At 41.4% G+C, this 18,702-nt stretch overlaps 1 protein-coding gene across 1 annotated transcript in view; it reads right to left on the bottom strand.

The window, feature by feature from the left end:
• Window positions 1–18,472, bottom strand: part of BZW2 (basic leucine zipper and W2 domains 2) — a 60,478-nt gene extending 42,006 nt beyond the window's left edge. The window contains exon 1 of the mRNA XM_074900364.1: window positions 18,357–18,472. The gene's annotated coding sequence lies outside the window, so the exon portion shown is untranslated. The remainder of the gene's footprint in view (window positions 1–18,356) is intronic.
• Window positions 18,473–18,702: the final 230 nt, after the last annotated feature.

The following is an 18,702-nucleotide window of genomic DNA, read 5'->3' as shown; positions in this document are numbered from 1 at the left end:
GTATCTAAACTGCAAATGACACCAGCTACTGCAGATGAGATTTTAAAGTGCTGATGCCACAACAGGTGCCTGGACAATAGTTTAGAATTTACAAAAGTGAATGCAATGCAGAAATGTGTTGGTATTTTTTGGATTGGGTTTTCTTTTGTTTGTTTTTTTTTTTAATCAAGAACACACCGACAACAGCACAAAAGTGATGGCGGAAGGTTGTAAACTCAGGATGGCAGCATATAAACTCACACAGCACATTTGATTGCATGATACCTCTCAGGTGTCATGCAGCTATAAAGCCTTGAGATCATGAAAGACCCTGAACTATTACATATGTTCTCCATTTGGAAAGGTACAGGATCTGGGTAGGTCAAAGCCAAAGGCAAATTTTGAAATGCCAGCTAGAGAAGTCATAATGGTTTCAGAAGAGTAAAGATCTTAACAATGGGTATGGGTAGGAAGGAATAGCCTCAAAAAGAAAATCCAAACAACCAGTTAAACTTCTATCTTGCAGCCCAACATCCTCCAGGATTCATAGGAATTGTCAGCAGGAAAGAAGGCAAGAGTTGGAGAAATGATAGCTCTAGCACACTCCTTTCACAGACTCCACTTCTCTACAGAAGATGGGACAGGCTCAGCAATAGATGCTTTACTCTTGATTCTCCCTTTAGGATCCAGAAAACCTGTTGTAGAGGTTCAAACTTCATACCCAAACACTTTTTATTTTGTAAGCACGTAAGTCAGAAGCTAGGCTGGGCTGACTCAAGCAGAAGATATCAAGAAAGCAGTACAGAACCAGGCACTATGCTCCAGAATGGGATAATTTTCCATGCAAACTACAAAATGTCTAAGGCTGCTGCTAACTAATTTGCAGCTAAAAATTCATCAGCAAAATAAAAAAACGCATGACGTAAAACAGTTTCCCAAGTTCCACTCCCACTCTTGTTAACAGGCTTCTACAAGACAGATTGATACTTAAAAAAAACCCGTAAGTTGAGTTGGTACATTCCCTGAAACTGCTTTAAGTCCACAAGTTTAGCTTTCTCTACAGCTGCTTCTCATTTATGTGCTAAAGACCCTAAACAGTTAAAATAAAACTGAGGGACATCTACACTTGTAGATATCTAGACATACATGATATAGCAGTTTCTATAATCAACCAATCCTTCTCACACAATAAAAATTGTAACATTTCATTATTAATGTCAGCATTAATTAATAAAATTAATTTCTAAAACCAGGAAGAGATGAAATAAAAGTTACTTCAGAGCCTCAGCAAATTTGGACTTGCTTTACAATTTAGAAAAATGCAGTCTTTTATCCATACCACAGGGAAATTCTTATGATGATGAATTCATAAATTATTTAAAGCCTTGATAAGGCTGAAGTTTCTGCCAAGCTAAAATACTGGAAACATTTGTTCTTGGAAACATATTGCTCAAATTGAAAAAAAAAAAAAATACTGAAAATGTTTATCCAAACCAATACTATTTTTCTAAGCATCATTTTACACTTCTTCTAACAGAAAGCTCAGAATCATCTGAGATTCTTCAAACATTAACATGCTCATGATGAATTCAAGAACAGTTGCTTCACAGCAGCAAAACTCCACTGCCCTAGTTACAGAGCAAGGGAAATCAATGCCAGACAACATAAAAAAAAGAACAACTGTTTAATAAAACTCCCTACCAAGATTCTATGGCTCTATGTATGCAGGGCACTAAGAACAACAAGAGAGCCCACGGGGGCAGGTGGCAACCCTTTGGGCAGCCCACTGGTGGGCTCCAGCAGCACTGCTCCATGGCATACTGTCGCTCCATCAATGCAATCGCATGGATGGTGTTTGATTGACAAGGGTGCTGGAGAGAGCTGCCAGAGCACCACCAACACAGCACCACCAGCTTTCACAGGAACAGATGCTTGGCAGGAATTACTTCCATCTCCATCCCTTGCTCAGACATCATGCAAGACAGGAGCACTCATTACAAAGTCAAATAAAAGCATAGTTGGGGAGATTTTCTATGAAGGAAAAACCCCAACCCACATATCAATCTTTTTTTGCCCCCCAAGAAGTGGAGTATCCAGGACATTAAAAGGCTTTACTGGGTCTTCTTCATCCAGCAAGTTACTAGGCATTTTCATCCTCTCACTGTTACAGTTCCTGGCTTAGGAGGGTTTTCCTCTTCTTTCAGCAGCAAGCCAAGGAGTTAGGTTAAAAGCAAATTCCTGAACTTGAGCAGCATAGAAGAAGAGCTGTCCTTGCACTTCTGATGGAGAGGAAACATGACAGCACACAGCCAGCAGCTGTCTCCTCTCCCTGAGAAGGCAGCAGGCAGCTAGCTTATGAGCTAACAAAATCTGTAGGTGGAAAACTCATACATCATTACCAGTACAGAGGAACAGAGCAATGTAAGGGGACAACAGAGCGGATGCAATGCAGCCGCTGGTTCTTGCCAAATTCTCATCAAGCTTCCCACTGTCAACCCAGACAATGAGTCCCTGCAGGGACTCTTGCAGCTCCTCCTTTTCCACAGGCACTTCCCAACACCCAGGTGCAGTGAGCCACCGCAACACGCACAGGTGATACAGTGTTCACTGCCATGACAGCTGTAAAGCATTTTCTGCTTTAACACAGTTTTCACACCCTCGTAAGGCTATGAAATCCACCTCAGCTGCTGACATTTCCCAGGTTTGGTCAGCATGAAGGAAAAGCACTTTATTTGCACATCCAAGGCAACATGATGGCGAGCCCACAACATGAAGAGCAGCAGCAACACTACCTACTACCTGCTGAAGCTCACTTTGATACTGTTGAAAAATAAGGAAACAAGCAGCTTTATCCACTACTTCCCAGGGTCCCAAGTGCTGAGTAAAGAACCAGAGCAGCGCTAAGAAGCCACCTTTCCTCTCCACTGCACATCTGGGGACCCAGCAACACCAAGCCCCTATGCTCAGTGAGACATGCTGGGTTTTCTTTACACAGGTTGACTCATGCCATTTCATCACCATTTTCCTACTGTTGCCCTTCATTCCTAAAACATGTATTTTTATTTTAAGTGACTAATAACCTGGAGGTCTGTAACTTCAACCATGGTACAAATCAGCAGGAAGGGCAACGCTGGCAGCTGGAAGGTTTATCTTGCTATTTTGCCCACAGAGGCCACCAGCAGAGTTACAATGTTTATGAAACCCTTATGCCAAAGGTCTCACTCATTACAAACAGTAAAGCCAGAGCCAGGCTGTCACCACATTAAAATCCCCTCACTGATTTAATTGCACAAACGGCCGCAGTGGCAACATGCAGGGACTAAATAGTCACATAACTACATGCAGGGTAAATACAATCAACCACATGTTTTAATATTTAATGAAAAAAGGATACTGTTAATCCACATGTATATTGCTGAAAAATACATCTTCTGTTATGGACTAATTTTGCTTCCAGCACATGAAGCAACTAGATACCAACCTTTGATTTCATACTTGGAAGCATGCCCTAGCCACCAATGACTATCGTGTATTATCTTAAGGTAGTATTATAGCAGGTTTTCGACACACACTAAATGCCCTGTCTTTCCCAAAAGAACCTTCCAGAAGGTCTTAAGGCACTTAACCTTCCGGGTTTTGTGGGGTTTTTTTAATCACAGGACAGTGTTTTTTCACAGTAAAGAATAAGTGTGCACTCTAATAAAAGGTGCTTTGTTAGTATGCCTAGTGGGGGAGAAAACAGATGAAACAAGTGGAATTGGTTTCATTCTACAGCAAGTACAAATACTGAAAGAGAATGAAACTTACCACACATTAAAGAAAAAATAAAAAGTTGTGCCCATGCAAGATTCTCCAGCCAAGACTTGTGCATGCAACCTGTGAGTAGTTATCCAGCTGAGAAATAAGTAAGCACAGAAAAAACACGCGTAGACAAACTCACCAAAATTTGAACCATAAATCTCATGACCTAACTGCTAAATTGGGATACACAGGAAGATGTTTCTTGAAAAACAGCCAAAAAAAATTACTATCACAATTTAACATACAATCATGCACTGCATTAGAGAGCCAGCTCATTACAGGTATTTCAGAAGAGCAGGTGCTTCTTAGGTCACTAAACAATTTCTACAGAAGCGGATCAGCTGAATAACAAGGTAAAAAACAAGACAGAAACCTCCCACAACCGAAGCACTCCATATACAATTCATAAGGTCAAGAGAACTGTAAATTAAACCGAGGCAATGGACTTCTCTGTCTCGTAATCAACAACCATTATGAAAAATGCATGAATCACGGCACAGTCAAAGTCAAACCCACAGAATAAAATTCATAATCATTGACAGGTGAAAATACAAGTCAAGAAAATGAAATCATACACTTGGGTTGACACACACAGAAAGTTATCTTTCAGTAACAAGATTTCTTTCAGCAACTAAGAGGAAGAATCATATATAATTTTCAAGGACAAGGTATTAGTGGGAGCTTTTCTCAGGCTGTTAAGATCTCTCTTAAGCTGCTGTGCTCCTAACTGTAGTACCCTGAGATAATGGAGACAAGTGTATTGCTACAGATCAGTTCATACCCAATTAACATTCATTTTAAGGTGATGGCTAGTCATCCAACTCCAAGCTTGCATGCCTTGCCAGCAAGAAAACCTCTCAGAAAAAGAAGGGGCAAAAACGATTGGCAGAGATAAGGGTCAGGCGAATTTAGAAAACAAGCAGAAGACAGTACTGTCTCTCTCAGCAATCACCATAAGAGATGATGTTGCTAAAGGAAAAATGTTTGTCAGAGAGAGTTGTACTAGACACTGTCCACAGCACACTTGGAAGAAATCATTAATGGAGTTACTTTATAGAGTCCCCCTGAACCAGGTCTCCAAGAAACCAGTAAGTGCAGGTATTAGGAAGAAATTGCGTAAAAAAAATTACCAGAAAGGCTTCATTTCTAGCAATGAAGTCCTTCAGACACAAGACAATTGAAGAACAGCTCAGTAATGAAGGCCAGTGAAGGAAGAGCAGCTTTCTCATGTAGAGCATCACTCTTCCAAGTCCATCCTGCTTCTCTTTTTTTAATGTATCAGCCCACTGGAAGTTTTTAGTATTGACCCAACTCATACGAATTAAATATCACAACAATAAAATCAAAAGATGTGCCGCTTCCATTTTTCTTGCTATCTCAAAGCTCTGAGCAGCAGCAAAAGCACAGGAGATCACCAGTGTCTCTAGGATACAGCACTGCAGCGTTTGAAAACCCATCAAATATCCTCAAAATTACAAGGGCTAAACTTAAAAATAAAACAATAAATACAAAGTGTGCATTCTCCAGAAAGTAATGCCTCCCAGTTGCTAACAGTTTATTATTTCGGGAACTAAATACAGTAATCGGAGGAGGGATGTATTAATAGCCAGCAACTCCTACACACTTGCAAGTGGTGAAGGCCTTGGCTTTAATAAAATGACAACTGCTGTAAGCCGCGAAGTAAATTTTAACTTAGAACTCCCTAATTATTTCTTCAAAACATGTGCAAGGGAAAGGGGTTCACCGAGTTAACATGTAGCTTTTTACCTGCAGGACAGTGAGTCAGCTTCCAGATACCTGAATTCTCGTATTTCTGACTAAAATGCAAAGGTACAAAGAGCCAGCAGTGGAAATGCACTACCTTTTGCACCATGTCGACTATTCCAAACATACCAGCTAACACTGATTATGCCGTTAGCAGCATTCACTTGGACAGAAAAGGAGTCCATAACTGACCTGTATCACTCTACATCCCAAAAGCAGTCCCACGTTCCCTGCAGCTGCTTCCTCCTCCTCAAAGAAGGTTGAACATTTTGACAGAACGCACTACTTTGGGTGAACAAATTCATGGAGTAGTCAACACTTGGATTGCTTTAACCGGCAAATGGTTATTTTCTAGGCAGCGATGGATACAATTCCTCTCGGGCCAAGCTGAGATAATTCTACAGCAATAGATACTGATTCATATCCACAAGTTGGGTGTTGAAAAAAACCACCAAAACCCACCCAACAGTGTATGGTGTGGGGTGCCTACACAATCAATTATTATCCCAGGTGAGTCAGAAAAACAGCTATTACAGACTGAATACGCAGCAAGGGGGCACACACTTTCTATCCTACCCACGGCTTGGCAGCTCACATACCAGCGCTCTCAGCCTGACTTTGGAAAGGCATTTCTTCACCTCTGTGCAGAAGCCTGAAAGCTCTTAAAGGAATTCATGGAAGAGGAGTCTATCAAGGGCTATTAAACACAAGGCTGGCACAACCTTCTAAACCAAAAATTGCTGTATGACAAGAGCATGAAAGAAAGAAAAGTAGCAATCCCATCTTATATCCTCCCTTCCCCCCCCCCCCCCCCCCCCTTTTTTTTTTTTAATACCTACCCAACTCTACAGGCTGCTTTCAGAAACTAGACTCTAGACCAAAGGCAAACTTCTCTCAGTAAATCAAGCTTTCGTATCAAGTCAGGTAACTTACAGGCATGGTGTATCCTATATGTAGCTCCACCTCACTCTACTTCAAGAAATGCTGTCTCTTAAATCCACAACCGCGTAAGACAAGCATTACTCACCCATGCCAGCATATTCCACTTGGGACTACTATGACAACAGCACCCAGAGCTGGGTGGCACTTCAGTGAAGCCAGTTGAGGGGAAGTAAACAAAAAACCCAAGAGGACTGGCCTGGATCAGCATGTTCTATTACTAATTTTGTAGGAGGACTTTAGGTTGCTTCATTTAAGATGAGGGAAAAGATTCACCTAGTCTTTGGTGATAAAAACAAAAAGCCTTGAGCCAATCACAGTTGTGAATATTGTCATTCAACCCACATATTTCTTCCCAGTGCCTGGGGATGCTTAGCATCGTAATGGCGAGCATACTGTAGGGACTAGTAATAGAAATCACACTGGTATTGTGATTGAACTGTGTATTGCAATTGCTTTACTTGTTATGTCTAACTTACATTTGTAATGTGTTTTCAGTATATTTTGTATCACTCTGCTAAATCAGAAATCCCATGTATCATCAACTATCTTCAGATAAGTAAATTAGATTCTAAACATCACATGCTCTGTGTGTGGAACATTTAAGAAGCTGGTCAGAGAGTACTGGACTCTTGACACTATTCACCCATCAGAACAAACTGGGAGATCAGTCTCTGTTTGGTAACCAAAAAGCTCATGTATGGCAAAGTTTCCTCTATTTTGATATACCATGCATGGACACAGTTGCCAAAGTGCTCGAAACACCATATTTTCTCTCAATTTCAACAGTTCAGCTTCCTTTTTCTTAATCTTCTTCCATGCTGCATCTGGATATAAATGACATTAAATGAAACATCAGAAAATGCCTAAAACCAAGAATATGTCTTTGCTGGTAATCCTGATTCAGGAGACTTTGAAGTCCATCAAACTAACTGTAAGAATTCAGTCTATCTATAAACACAGCAGTGCAAGCAAAGGCTATTAAGAATGCTATGAATGCAACTCTGTAGTTGTGCTCCTCAAAGATATATTTATAAGCAATTTTGATCATAATTGCAATCAGATGAAAACTCAGTTCTCAAAAATACATTTATGTACACAGGTGGCCAGAATCTCAGAATTAAGAAACATTGCCATGAAAGGAAGTCAAATAAAGCAGCAATATAAATCAGCCGAGCTAGAAAAAATAGATTAATTAACCTGTTGCTTCACTAAAACGTATCTATTTTCCAGTATTAGCATCATGTGCTAACAGCATAATCACATTACAAAAAGCTAGAAGTTACTGAGTGAGCAGCATCTGCTTCACCCAGATGTAGACCAGAGCAGGTATATACTATTTTACCCCACTGCATCAGAGAGGCAGCAGATCCCACCTTCAGCCAGTACCATCTAGACTGCAGCAGTTCCTGAAACACTTCATGCCCACAAACTGGAAATGGAAGCACAGACAGCTGTCAGTCAGCTCAGTTCAATGCAAAAAAAGACAATTTAATTGATGCTATTGGTTGTGAGAACTACTATCTAACTGTTGATCATTTTAGGAAGTAATCGGGTAAGCCAAAACATGTATCCACTTTTCCTGACCAAAAGGCCAAGTGTCAGAAGCCAAAAATGGGGTGCATTTGACCTAACTTTAAAAATGAATGACGACACCTAAGTCTGACCCTGCAATTCTTGCTTTCTACCATCACTGGAGAAACACAAACTCTTCCAGAAAATAGCTTATCTAAAATACTCTGCTTGCCTGTTTTGGGGTGAGATCTTAGGGAATCTCTTGAGAGCAGCTTCACAGCTTCAGCTTTAGGCACTTTTTAGATATTTAAACTAGATCAAACTTCCTCCAGCAGTTTCTACAACAGAAATTCACACCTGAAGACTGGCAATCTGTGTGAAAGTCTATACCTCAGTGACACCTAAAAACATCTCAGGCAGCATTAAGAGTTTAATTATGCATCCAAAATTAACAATAGGACAATTACTAATGGTGTATTATTCAGTTCTATATTTAATTCAGTAGACCTGCTTATTTATCTTTCTGAAATGATTCACAGAATTTCCATTGTTGGCTGAGAAGTTTCAGAATCCAGCGTACCACAAATATGCTGAGAGAATAGGCTCAGCATCAGACCACAACCACCCACCCACACCCAACCCAGTTTCTGAAGCCAAGCATTGCTGCAGGAGTTAGGATTTCCAACTGGAATAGGTTTAATATCCTTTTAAATGGGCATAAAACATCACTATGCCAGCCAGCCTGGCTTCCTTCAGCAGAAAAAACATACATCCGCTTTGTGGTTGTCTGGCTTGTATCAATGTCAGTTCGGTACAATGATATTTGAAACTATGGATAGAGAAATCTATTTTCTTTTTACAGCATCATGGTTCATGCACTGGAAACACAAATATGAGCAACATACTTCTGCAGATAACCTAATAAAGATTCCACGGGATGTATATCTGTAGGGGTGTGTGTGTGCATACATATGTACATACAAGAGAGTAAGAATGCCAGTAAAAGCTACATTAAATTTCTACAGCTCACTTCCTATGAGAATGCAAGATATGAAGAATTTAAAAGGTTTACTAATGCAACAGATAAAGATTTTTTTTTTTTTTTCTGGAGTAAGAAAACACAATGAAAGGCTTGGCTGGTTTCTCAATGACTTCAAAAAGACATGCCAGTAAACCTAGGGCTCTTGAATGTGGATCTAGAAAAAAAATTCTACAAAATACATTGACCTTCAGTGAAAAAGGGGCATATAACTTTCAGTGCACACCTTCTGTCAGTTTGAAAGAAACAGAAGCTCTTCAACAGCTCAAAACCTGTTAAAAGCGACTGCATCTATCATACAATGAGGAAAATTTTACAAAAAAATAAATAATTATTTCTAATTTTAAGAAGTGAACTGATGCTAAATCCCAAACCATAGATTTGTTCAGTCATGGATACAGCCAAACTCTCAATGAACTGTTAAAGCCCATGCAAACCAAGTTACTTGCATTCTCCCTCGAGTGCTGATTTGCCTTAGTTTGATATGCTAGCTTTTCTAATTCTTCAACTCTACAGAGCATATGTTCTTTGCTAAGAGAAGGTAAAATGCAAAGGTAGCAGAAGTGCCAACCTAAATGTTGGGATTTTTTTTAATCTAAAAGAAAAGAAAGCAAATATTCAACATGATTCTCAATCAGGGCCTTTGCAATAGGTGGAAATTTTCCTCTATTGATAACAATGCTGCAAAAACAAGAGTTAGTTTTTCAGATTAAGAATACATTGATATGAACCTTTATCCAACCGTTGAGAACACTACAGTAGCTATTCAGTAATCTAATAATCTAGTTATTAACAGGAACCAAGTAATTTATACAGGGATTACAAAAAACAAGTAACAAGGGTGTTGAAAAAGAATAAATGGGGAACATCTTGGTCTATGCTAGGAAGACAGTGCCCTTTTCCCCATCAGTGACATAGTGTTCTCCCTCAGCGTCAAAAGATTTTTGTGTGTTGTCTCTTCATACCATAACACTGCTTTTGAAGTTCTGATACCTACCAGGTCAGACTGAAAAGGTCAACAACTGTTTAAACTGACAAGAGAAAGGAAAATGAGGAAAGAATCGGGCCTTCCTATACCCAAGAAACAAAACCAAGTCAGGGTGAGCATTAAGCTACTAAACTAGCCCTAGCATCAAACAGGCTACCCATAAAATGCTTTGGCTTCAGGGAGCTGTGGACCACTGCTTACAGATGAAAGTTCAAGAATTGCACAATTTCATCCCAGGAGAGACCTGCTGATAGCCTTGATGATTTAGGAGTGTAGGTCACAAAACAACCAGTCCATTATTATAACAAAGGATCTTGGAGGTACAACAGCAATGCAAATAAACCGGCATATTAATGGCACATTGGGAAGAAGGCACTTTTCAGCACACACCAATAAATGTTTTAACAGGAAACAACTGAAAATACAAAGCCCTTCACTTGGCTCCTTTGGAAAAGTAAATTACGAGTATATTTTCGTTTCTCTAATTCAGGGAAAAGTCTTTTAAAAGTTCTGCAAAACAAGGTAGCCAACCTCAAAACCTGGCAAAAGACCTCGTCCACATACTTGAGCACAGGAGAAGCAGGTGCTTCCCTGTGCTGGGAAGGGAGCCGAGACGGATGCACAGGACTATGAATCTCAAGGGCAGAGACAAGGATTCAAGCAGCACTGCGGACATGCTGACTGGGGCCTCTTTTTGCCACAAAATGTAGGGGAACAAAAAACCACATTGGACAGAATATTCAACAGCACACCACCAGGCTTCTGTAGCACTGGCTGATGATTCAGGCATCCTCAGGCCTCGGTCACAGGAAACCATGCATTAATATAGTCAAAGCAGACCTAAGACAGAAAAGAGACTTAACAGCACAGGCTTCAGGAGCAACTTCAGAGAGGTGCAGAGACACAGGACAAAACCAGCAACAAGACTTTAATGAAACTCATATCAATATGGGCACATTCAGAGAAGGTTGTAGATTGAAAGGAAACTCACCATCTCCCCTTCTTTCTAAAGGGTTGACATCTCCTTGAGCATTTCAAACAAAAAAACATACTTAATTTTTCTAATTTTATATCACTTGAGGCATGAAGTGGTAGTGAAAATAAATGACAAGTCCCATGTCTGTTAATGTTCAGTAACACGTTCATAAGATTTCACCCCATGCCTGATCATAGAAAAATGACTAACATGCACTTGAATATACTGAATGAATTTTCCCTCTTAAAATCATTTCTAGAGAAGTTGAGGATTTCATTCATGGAAACAAAACCTAAAATGAAAGGATCACTTAAGCTTGCAAATTACAAACTCTTAAACTGCTTAGACTTCTTTTTCTGCATGAAAAGAAAACACAGTTAAGGAAAACACATGAAACTGGTTATTACAATGAAGTAGAACCCCAAATCCACATTTAATTGTTTTGTCTGCAGTAGCTGAAGGAGTTGCAGAAGGGTGTAACTCGTTAGGATTCAAGACATCACAGGACATGCTTCCTTCCTGTGTCCCTGACCAACCTCTCTGTCCCAGACTTCATCTAGCACTTTTCTCGTCTGACCTGTCTGTCCTCAATTCTAATTCTCAGCAGAGGTAATCCATTCTTCTTACAGACTGACTAAAAGCAATAATCTTTGTCCACTACTGTGAGTCTGCAATAACTGCAAGGAATCTCTATAATAAACTTCTCCATCTGACCTAAAAATAACTGATTTTGCAGAGAAAATTCTTACACAGGACTCCAAAACATGCTTATGTATGAAGTACTCAATGAATTTTACAGTTTCTACAGAAAACTCTATAGTTTCTTTACTAGGAAAAAACACATTTCTAATTTCAAAAGCTCTTAGATGTACAGCAACTAACAGCCCTTATAGACAGAGTTCCTATTACAGTAGGAATTGCTACAGATTTACTTCCTGGAAATATTTTCCTGACTTCTGGGAGCTTAAAAACCAAAACACATAACTTGACAAAAGATTTTTTTTTTTATATATATATATATAGGGCATGTGAGGAAGTTCTTCTACTATATTAAAGCATACTTAGTAATAGAAGCATATGTAAAGATGGGGTGGGAACAAGACTCAACAACAGAAAAAAAAAAGGATTCTTACCATGTGTATCAGCCATTACCCAGGTTTCAGCTTCCGTACTGACTCCTGACCAGCTTACCTCTTAACTACTTTCCCTTTGCCTATGAACTAAGCACCTTCTAGTCTTGCAATCTGATCTTCATGAGCTGTCACTTGCACCTATCCAACTCCATTGCAAAACTGTGAACCAAGTCAAAAGGTTTACCAGCAATGTGTTAAAAAGAAATTATTTCCCTTTATTGTGCTTGCACTATACAACCACACTTCACAGAAGACTAAAGTTGTTTAACTCTGAAACTCAAGTGTTTCATTCTGCTCTCAGCTTTACAGCACATAGAATCTTGAAGAGCGTAATGGTGCCATAAATATGGCCACTTCACCATTGTACCCATCTTTCTGGTCACTGGCCTGCCTCTATTTTGCTTTTTATTTTGGAAGAGCTTTTATTTTGACTTTTGCACTCTCTTAGACGATCTACAGGTAGATTTAAGAAGAACCAAAGGCAAGTTCAAAAGGGTTTTCAGGCATGGCAGAATATTACTACACTCCACAGACTTCTCACTAGGGAGAAGCAATAGATTTTTTTCCATTTGTCAATCTTCCTCTCACACACCAGCATTATCTCTGACTGATCTCTGAGCATTTTAGTTACCTCTGAAGATAATTACTATTTTAAATTAACAAGTACAGCTGCAGTTGAGGAGACGACTCATATTTAATTGACAACAGATCATTTGGAAAAAGAAACAATATGAGAAATCAAATCCATAGTTTAATGGGCAACCATGGCAGCTCACAGGTGAAGTTTATTGTACACAAGTATCCAAATGGAATTACTTTACCTGTAGGCTCAGGCAGTGAGACAGATATAGGCCTATTGCCCTATGTGCAACAGACACAACAATTATTGAATCTAAACAGGAGGAATGAGGACAGAAAATAAGCTGAGGAGTAAAAGATGATGTCTCTCAAAGCAATCTGAACTTAATAGCACATAACCATTCAACACAATCTTATTCCTCTGTCCTAAGAGTCACGCTAAGCCTGAAAACAGGTACATATATCTGCAAATGACTGTAAGCAGAGTTTAAATAAACTTGTCTTAGGTTAAAAAAATTAGTCAGAAATTAGATATATTTAACCCAACTGCCTCCACCATTTTTCACCAGATGAAAGGTTTAATTGTCACTAACTGCTGCTGACACTCCCAGGATCTCTATTTTTCCCAGTATAACACTCACTATTCCCAAAAGGTGGTGCAGGATTTATAGGTGCTGTAAAATTTTTCAATGTTCTTTTACATGGAGATGTATTTCCCTTGCAGCTTTATGTAACTTTATTTACTTTACATCTCTAAAGCTTTGAATTTATTTTAGTAACACCTGTCTGAAAAGCCATTGCAAATCAACTCTTACAGAAGCTGTGCTAATACACAACTGGGTTATTGTCACCACTTACAAAGCTTAAATGGAAAGAACTTTGCCTTGCAAGGGCACATATTGCTTCACAGTCACTAAACACATCTCAGCCTTTATCAGCAAAAATCTGCCTGTATGCCATTTCTTTTATTACACTTACCAAAAAAATTAAAGTACCTACTTACATGGAATTCATACGCATGAAACAATTTGTTTAAAGCTTGGATTTCTCTTAATCAAAAATAATTATAATGACTTAAAGTCTCATATGAAAAGCAAGAAAGATGCATTGTCTGAGCAAGTTTTTCATACTAGGACAATCTAGAACAAATAATTAAGAGAATATGCAATCAACCTGCAAAGGAGCAATTTAATTTTTTCTTACAGATCCAATGTTGAGTATATAAATAGAGCAAGGAGTATATGTATTTGGTTTTGTTATGAAAGGAATGCTGATTTCTTTTTTTAAAGAAGCTTTTAACCAGGTAGTCCAAATGCACATTTATCTAAGGCACACACATTGCCTTCATCATCACAGTAACTGAGCACCTTAAAATTCCTTCTTTGCACTGCTAACCCTTACTATCTGTGGGAAGATTATGTGGGTTGCCCTTGTACGATTAGCAGTTAAGTATATACATAAAAATAGAAGCATATACTCAAAAATGCACTTTGCAGCCTATACAAATAAATTTGTGAGCAGTTTTCTCTAAAGAAATCTCTATAGATGGCTGCTACATTCACTATATTCTGGGTGCAAAACCACCAAAGCTGGCTCTGCTCAGTCAGATCAGGTCTATGAGCAAACCATCAACACTCAGGCTAAATCAGACCAATGAGAACCACACCGTTAAACGAACCTTCAAGTCCCAAACTGGTACTTTCACACTGCTGTCTTGTACTTCCCACTGGAGAATGCTGCTCACCTCAACACTGCTAACCCAGGCCCCTGATAGGTCAGACAATCCTCTGGAGGATGCATTGGTGTCCTTCTGTCCCATATGCTTGAACAGCCTTCAAGTCAGGCTTCAAGAGAAGATGAAGCGAGCACAGGTCTCATCATGCCAGGCTTCGGATACAGCTAGAGTCAAGTGTTGGGATTTGCTCCTAAATTTCAGAGTGTAGAGGAAACCTAACTTAGTGCAGGGTCCCACAGGGAATTGGTAGCAGATGAAGATCCCTATCCATGTTTCAGACGAGCACTCTGGCGATAGGGTATTCTCATTCAAAGACATACCTATTGTGTTCAAACATCTATCATGCTCACCAGTCCCTGGCTGCCTTCAGTTATTCTTTTGCAGTCTTTTCATAATCTAGTTTCTGGTACAAAACAAGACTTAGTAATGTTGACACATCATATCATAGATCCAGTGGCTGTCCTGAGATCCAAAACCAGATGAAACCTAAAAAAAATGCCACTTACAATAAAATAAGAATACTTAAGGAAGTCAAAGACTTATACAACGCAAATCAACCGGGGGTGGAAAAGTAACATAGTCACAGATTAGGATCTGTGACAGAAAAAAAACAGATATTTCTAGCAATAAAAACCCCTTGAACTTGCATTGATCTAAATGAATAATAACCCTATTAGATGCTCCTCACTTTGGCCAGGATGGGAAACAGGAGATCCAAAGCCCAGCAAAGGTCTGTCTGAAAGGCTCAACTCCACATGAAGGAGACTTCCCGTAGCCCAGGCCACACAGAAGACAGAACCATTTTATGAAAGCGCACTTGAGAACCACATGAAATGGCTTTTCTATAGGAATGATTAAATAGACTTAAGAATTCAGCTTGGCAAAAAGACAGTGGCAGAGGATAATACAGGTCTGTCAAGGCATGACCGTACGTCAAGGGTGAACAGGGAACAATTCTTCACATTCTCCCAAAACAGGAACTGGGGGAGGGGAATCAAACAAAACCATGAAGTAGCAAGCTCAAAACCAAATAGAGGTCCTTCTTCAAGCAGCTGTGGAAGTCACAGCCACAAGATGCTGCAGACGTAGAGTTTACCTAAACTCATAAAAACCCACTGCAGGTGATCCAATACAAAGGGAAGTCCTTAGTTCTGACCAGTGGGGTGGGAGCTAGGAGAATAAGTCATAGGAATATCAGTACTTGTTTGACCTATTATTTTATCGAATGTAGCGGGTCAGACCAGGTTTCTGATCATGCTAAGCCCTGGCACAGAAAGAGGCTGTAGGATCTTTGACCCATACTACCACTAGCAGAGCAGCAGAGTACATGGTCATAATTCAAGCAATCCTTTAACATACAAATGAAGGTTAGTCATTTGACAGAAAACAGCTTGAAACCAGTGAAACCAGTTCAGCATCTCCTTTTCTGCTCTTCCATGTCCAAAGACAGAGTTTCATAGTGCACTCTCCAAGGAATAAGGCAGTCCCTTCTCCCCTATCTTAGCCCAAGAAAAGGCATTTATTGTATTGTATATTGGATTACTAATGCTTAATTAAAGAAATCCTTGATATTTTCTTGCATGGACCTTGCTCTTGACAGCTGCAGAAAACAGGAGGTGTTTAGGATCACCTATACATGTATTACAACAGCCATCATAAATTCCCAAGAGCAGAACTGAACCGGCAAAAACTACCCAACCAGAGGGGAAAAAATGTAACCACTTGTATCTGCTTCACAAATCAAAAGTATCAGATGCATAACCTGATGAGGAAATAAGGGCTTTTTCATATGATACTTAGCAACTGAAATCTAAACAATATTGAGACAGTGAGGTTAACACATCCTTTTCCCTCTGTAATACCCACAACTTAAATTATCAATTACCACACAGTAATACAACTTAATATATTGTGTAACAACCAGATACAGCAGATAAAAGAAAATAAGGAGCAAGACACAAAAGTACAGAACCTACATTTTTCAGATTCCAGTTCTGGGCCCTGACACAGACTCCCTACACCACCCTGGAAAAATCATTTGCTGCCTCCATGTTTCAAATTCTATACATAAGATGGAGGCAACACCACTTCATTACCTCATCATCGTCTTGCAACAATAAACCAAAGATTGCGAAATGTCCGCAAATTTGTGGGATGAAGGTCATACAGAAGCCTTCCATAGGTAAGAGCAATAAACATTTTTAACTAGTGTTAAAGTATTTTCTTATCCTTACAGATGGAGCACTCCTGCAGCTTTAAGTCACCAAGTGAGCTCCAGTGAGGCTGCCAAGGAAAAACTGTGTTTACCTGTTTACTCTGTGAACTAGGATGCAGTGACAGTATTGACATTCTCACGTTAAGAAAAAATTAATGTAATATGCATACTTTTGTAGACTGAATGCCTGACAGGGTTTTTTTTGGAATATGAAAGGAAGCTCGCAGGCTCTTGCTATTTAATAGTGCCACAGAGATTATCAGCGTACTACAACATCACAAAATTTGTTCACAGCGGGTAAAGTTCCCATCCTGCAGTGAACCAACAAAAGACCACTTAAACCCCAATTTCAGCCTTCACGGTTGAGCCAGTGACAGAACCCTGTTAGTACTACACAAGGGTATCTTTCTGGACCAGAATATAAAAAGCACTTCTGTTTTAAGGGCATTCCCTTCAAGGCATTTTTGGTTTCACACAGAAAAAAAGTCAAGGGAATCTGTTATAATCTGCAGTCCAAAGCAATCTCTCTTATTTACACTTGTTGATTCAAGTAAAACTATATGGTGGTACATCCCTGTATTTCTGAAGATACACTAGGTCCAGAGAGCGTGCTCTTCCATGAACCAGGAAGCAAACAACGGCACTTCACCATTTCTGAAAGTCAGTCAAGCAATTAACAAATGTGAAAACTGAAAACAAGATTAGCATTCGAGAGAGATTCCAATAAGTAGCCATGAGATGATCTGTGAGCATTAAGAAAAAAAAAAATCAGCTTGCTGGTAAAGCTATGCTTTCAAAGATTAGTTACGGGGAAAAAAACCAGGCTCCTTAAAAGAAAGGATAAAAAAAATCACACACTGAAGAGTAGAACAAAGGAGGGTAAAAAGTCAGCGCCAAGTACTAGGGTTCTGCTTTTCTCTGTCGTACAAACACACGCTGTTAAGCCTCACTCTCTGTCCCTGGCTGGGGATCTGCAGGATCATCCCTGCGCCTACCGAGCTTCGACCGGAGGAGTGGAAAGTTGGATCCGTAACAAAGATCATTTTTCCACCGACAGTTTAATTTTAGAAAGGCGCTAACAAAAGGCACCGCTCTAAACACCCCAAACGCGTTATTTCCCTTCCCAATTCAAAGTCCGCTTCCTTTTAGGGACACGACGGCGCGACACAACCAGGGCCGTATTCGGCCGCTTTAGCCGAACAAACAGCTTTTCCTGCCTAGAAAAGGCCACCCCGCAGCCGACGCCACGGAAAGGCAAGAGGGCAGCGCCCGCGGAAAGACCGCAGAGCCCCGAGGCCCCCGGGACGGGCGGGCTGGCACCGGCGGCTGGGCGGTCTGGGCCTTCCAGCGGGCTCCCCCGCGCCCGCCGACGGCGCCCGGCCGCTTCGCCCCTCGCGGCGGCGGGGGTGCCCGGGGCGCCCACCTCCGCACACGGGTGCGGCGCTGCGCTGCGCTCCTTCCGCGGGCACCCGGTCAGGCCCCGCCGCGGCGCACGCCCGGACCCGCCATGGCCGCCGCGCACAGGCACAGGCCCCGCGCCTCCCTCCCTCGCCCGCCCGCAGCTGCCCCGCCGCAGCCTGGGCAGCGCCGCCGCGGGGCTTGAGGCGCCGGTCCCGCCCGGCGGCAGCCGCGCCCGCCCGCGGGGTGGGGTGGGCCAGCCCGGCCGTGAGGGGCGCCCGCCCGGCGGCCGCACCTGTCGGGTGGTTGCGCGGTCCGGCGAGGGGAGAGCAGGCGCGGCGGCGGCGGCGGCAGCAGACAATGGAGGAGTGAAGGACAGACACATTGACACACGGGCGCCGCTGCGGCCGCCCCCTCCGCCCGACCGCCCCACTCCGGCACCTCCCCGGGGGGGGCGCGGGGAAGGACCCGCAGCGAGACAGAAAGAAGCGGGGGAAGGAGGCAAAGGAAACGCAAAACCCGTTTCTCAACTTCAAAACGAGGGGTAAGGGCGGGGCAGTCTCCTTCCCTCCGGCAGCGCCGAGCGGCAAAGCCGGCGGAGGGGGACGGCCGGCGCCCCCCGCGCCTCGGCGGGAATGGTT

This window comes from Athene noctua, chromosome 2 (assembly GCF_965140245.1).
Source record: "Athene noctua chromosome 2, bAthNoc1.hap1.1, whole genome shotgun sequence".
NCBI classification, from domain to species: Eukaryota; Metazoa; Chordata; class Aves; order Strigiformes; family Strigidae; genus Athene; species Athene noctua.
The sequence above is the reverse complement of the archived record's forward strand: the minus strand, read 5'-3'. Positions and strand labels throughout refer to the sequence as shown.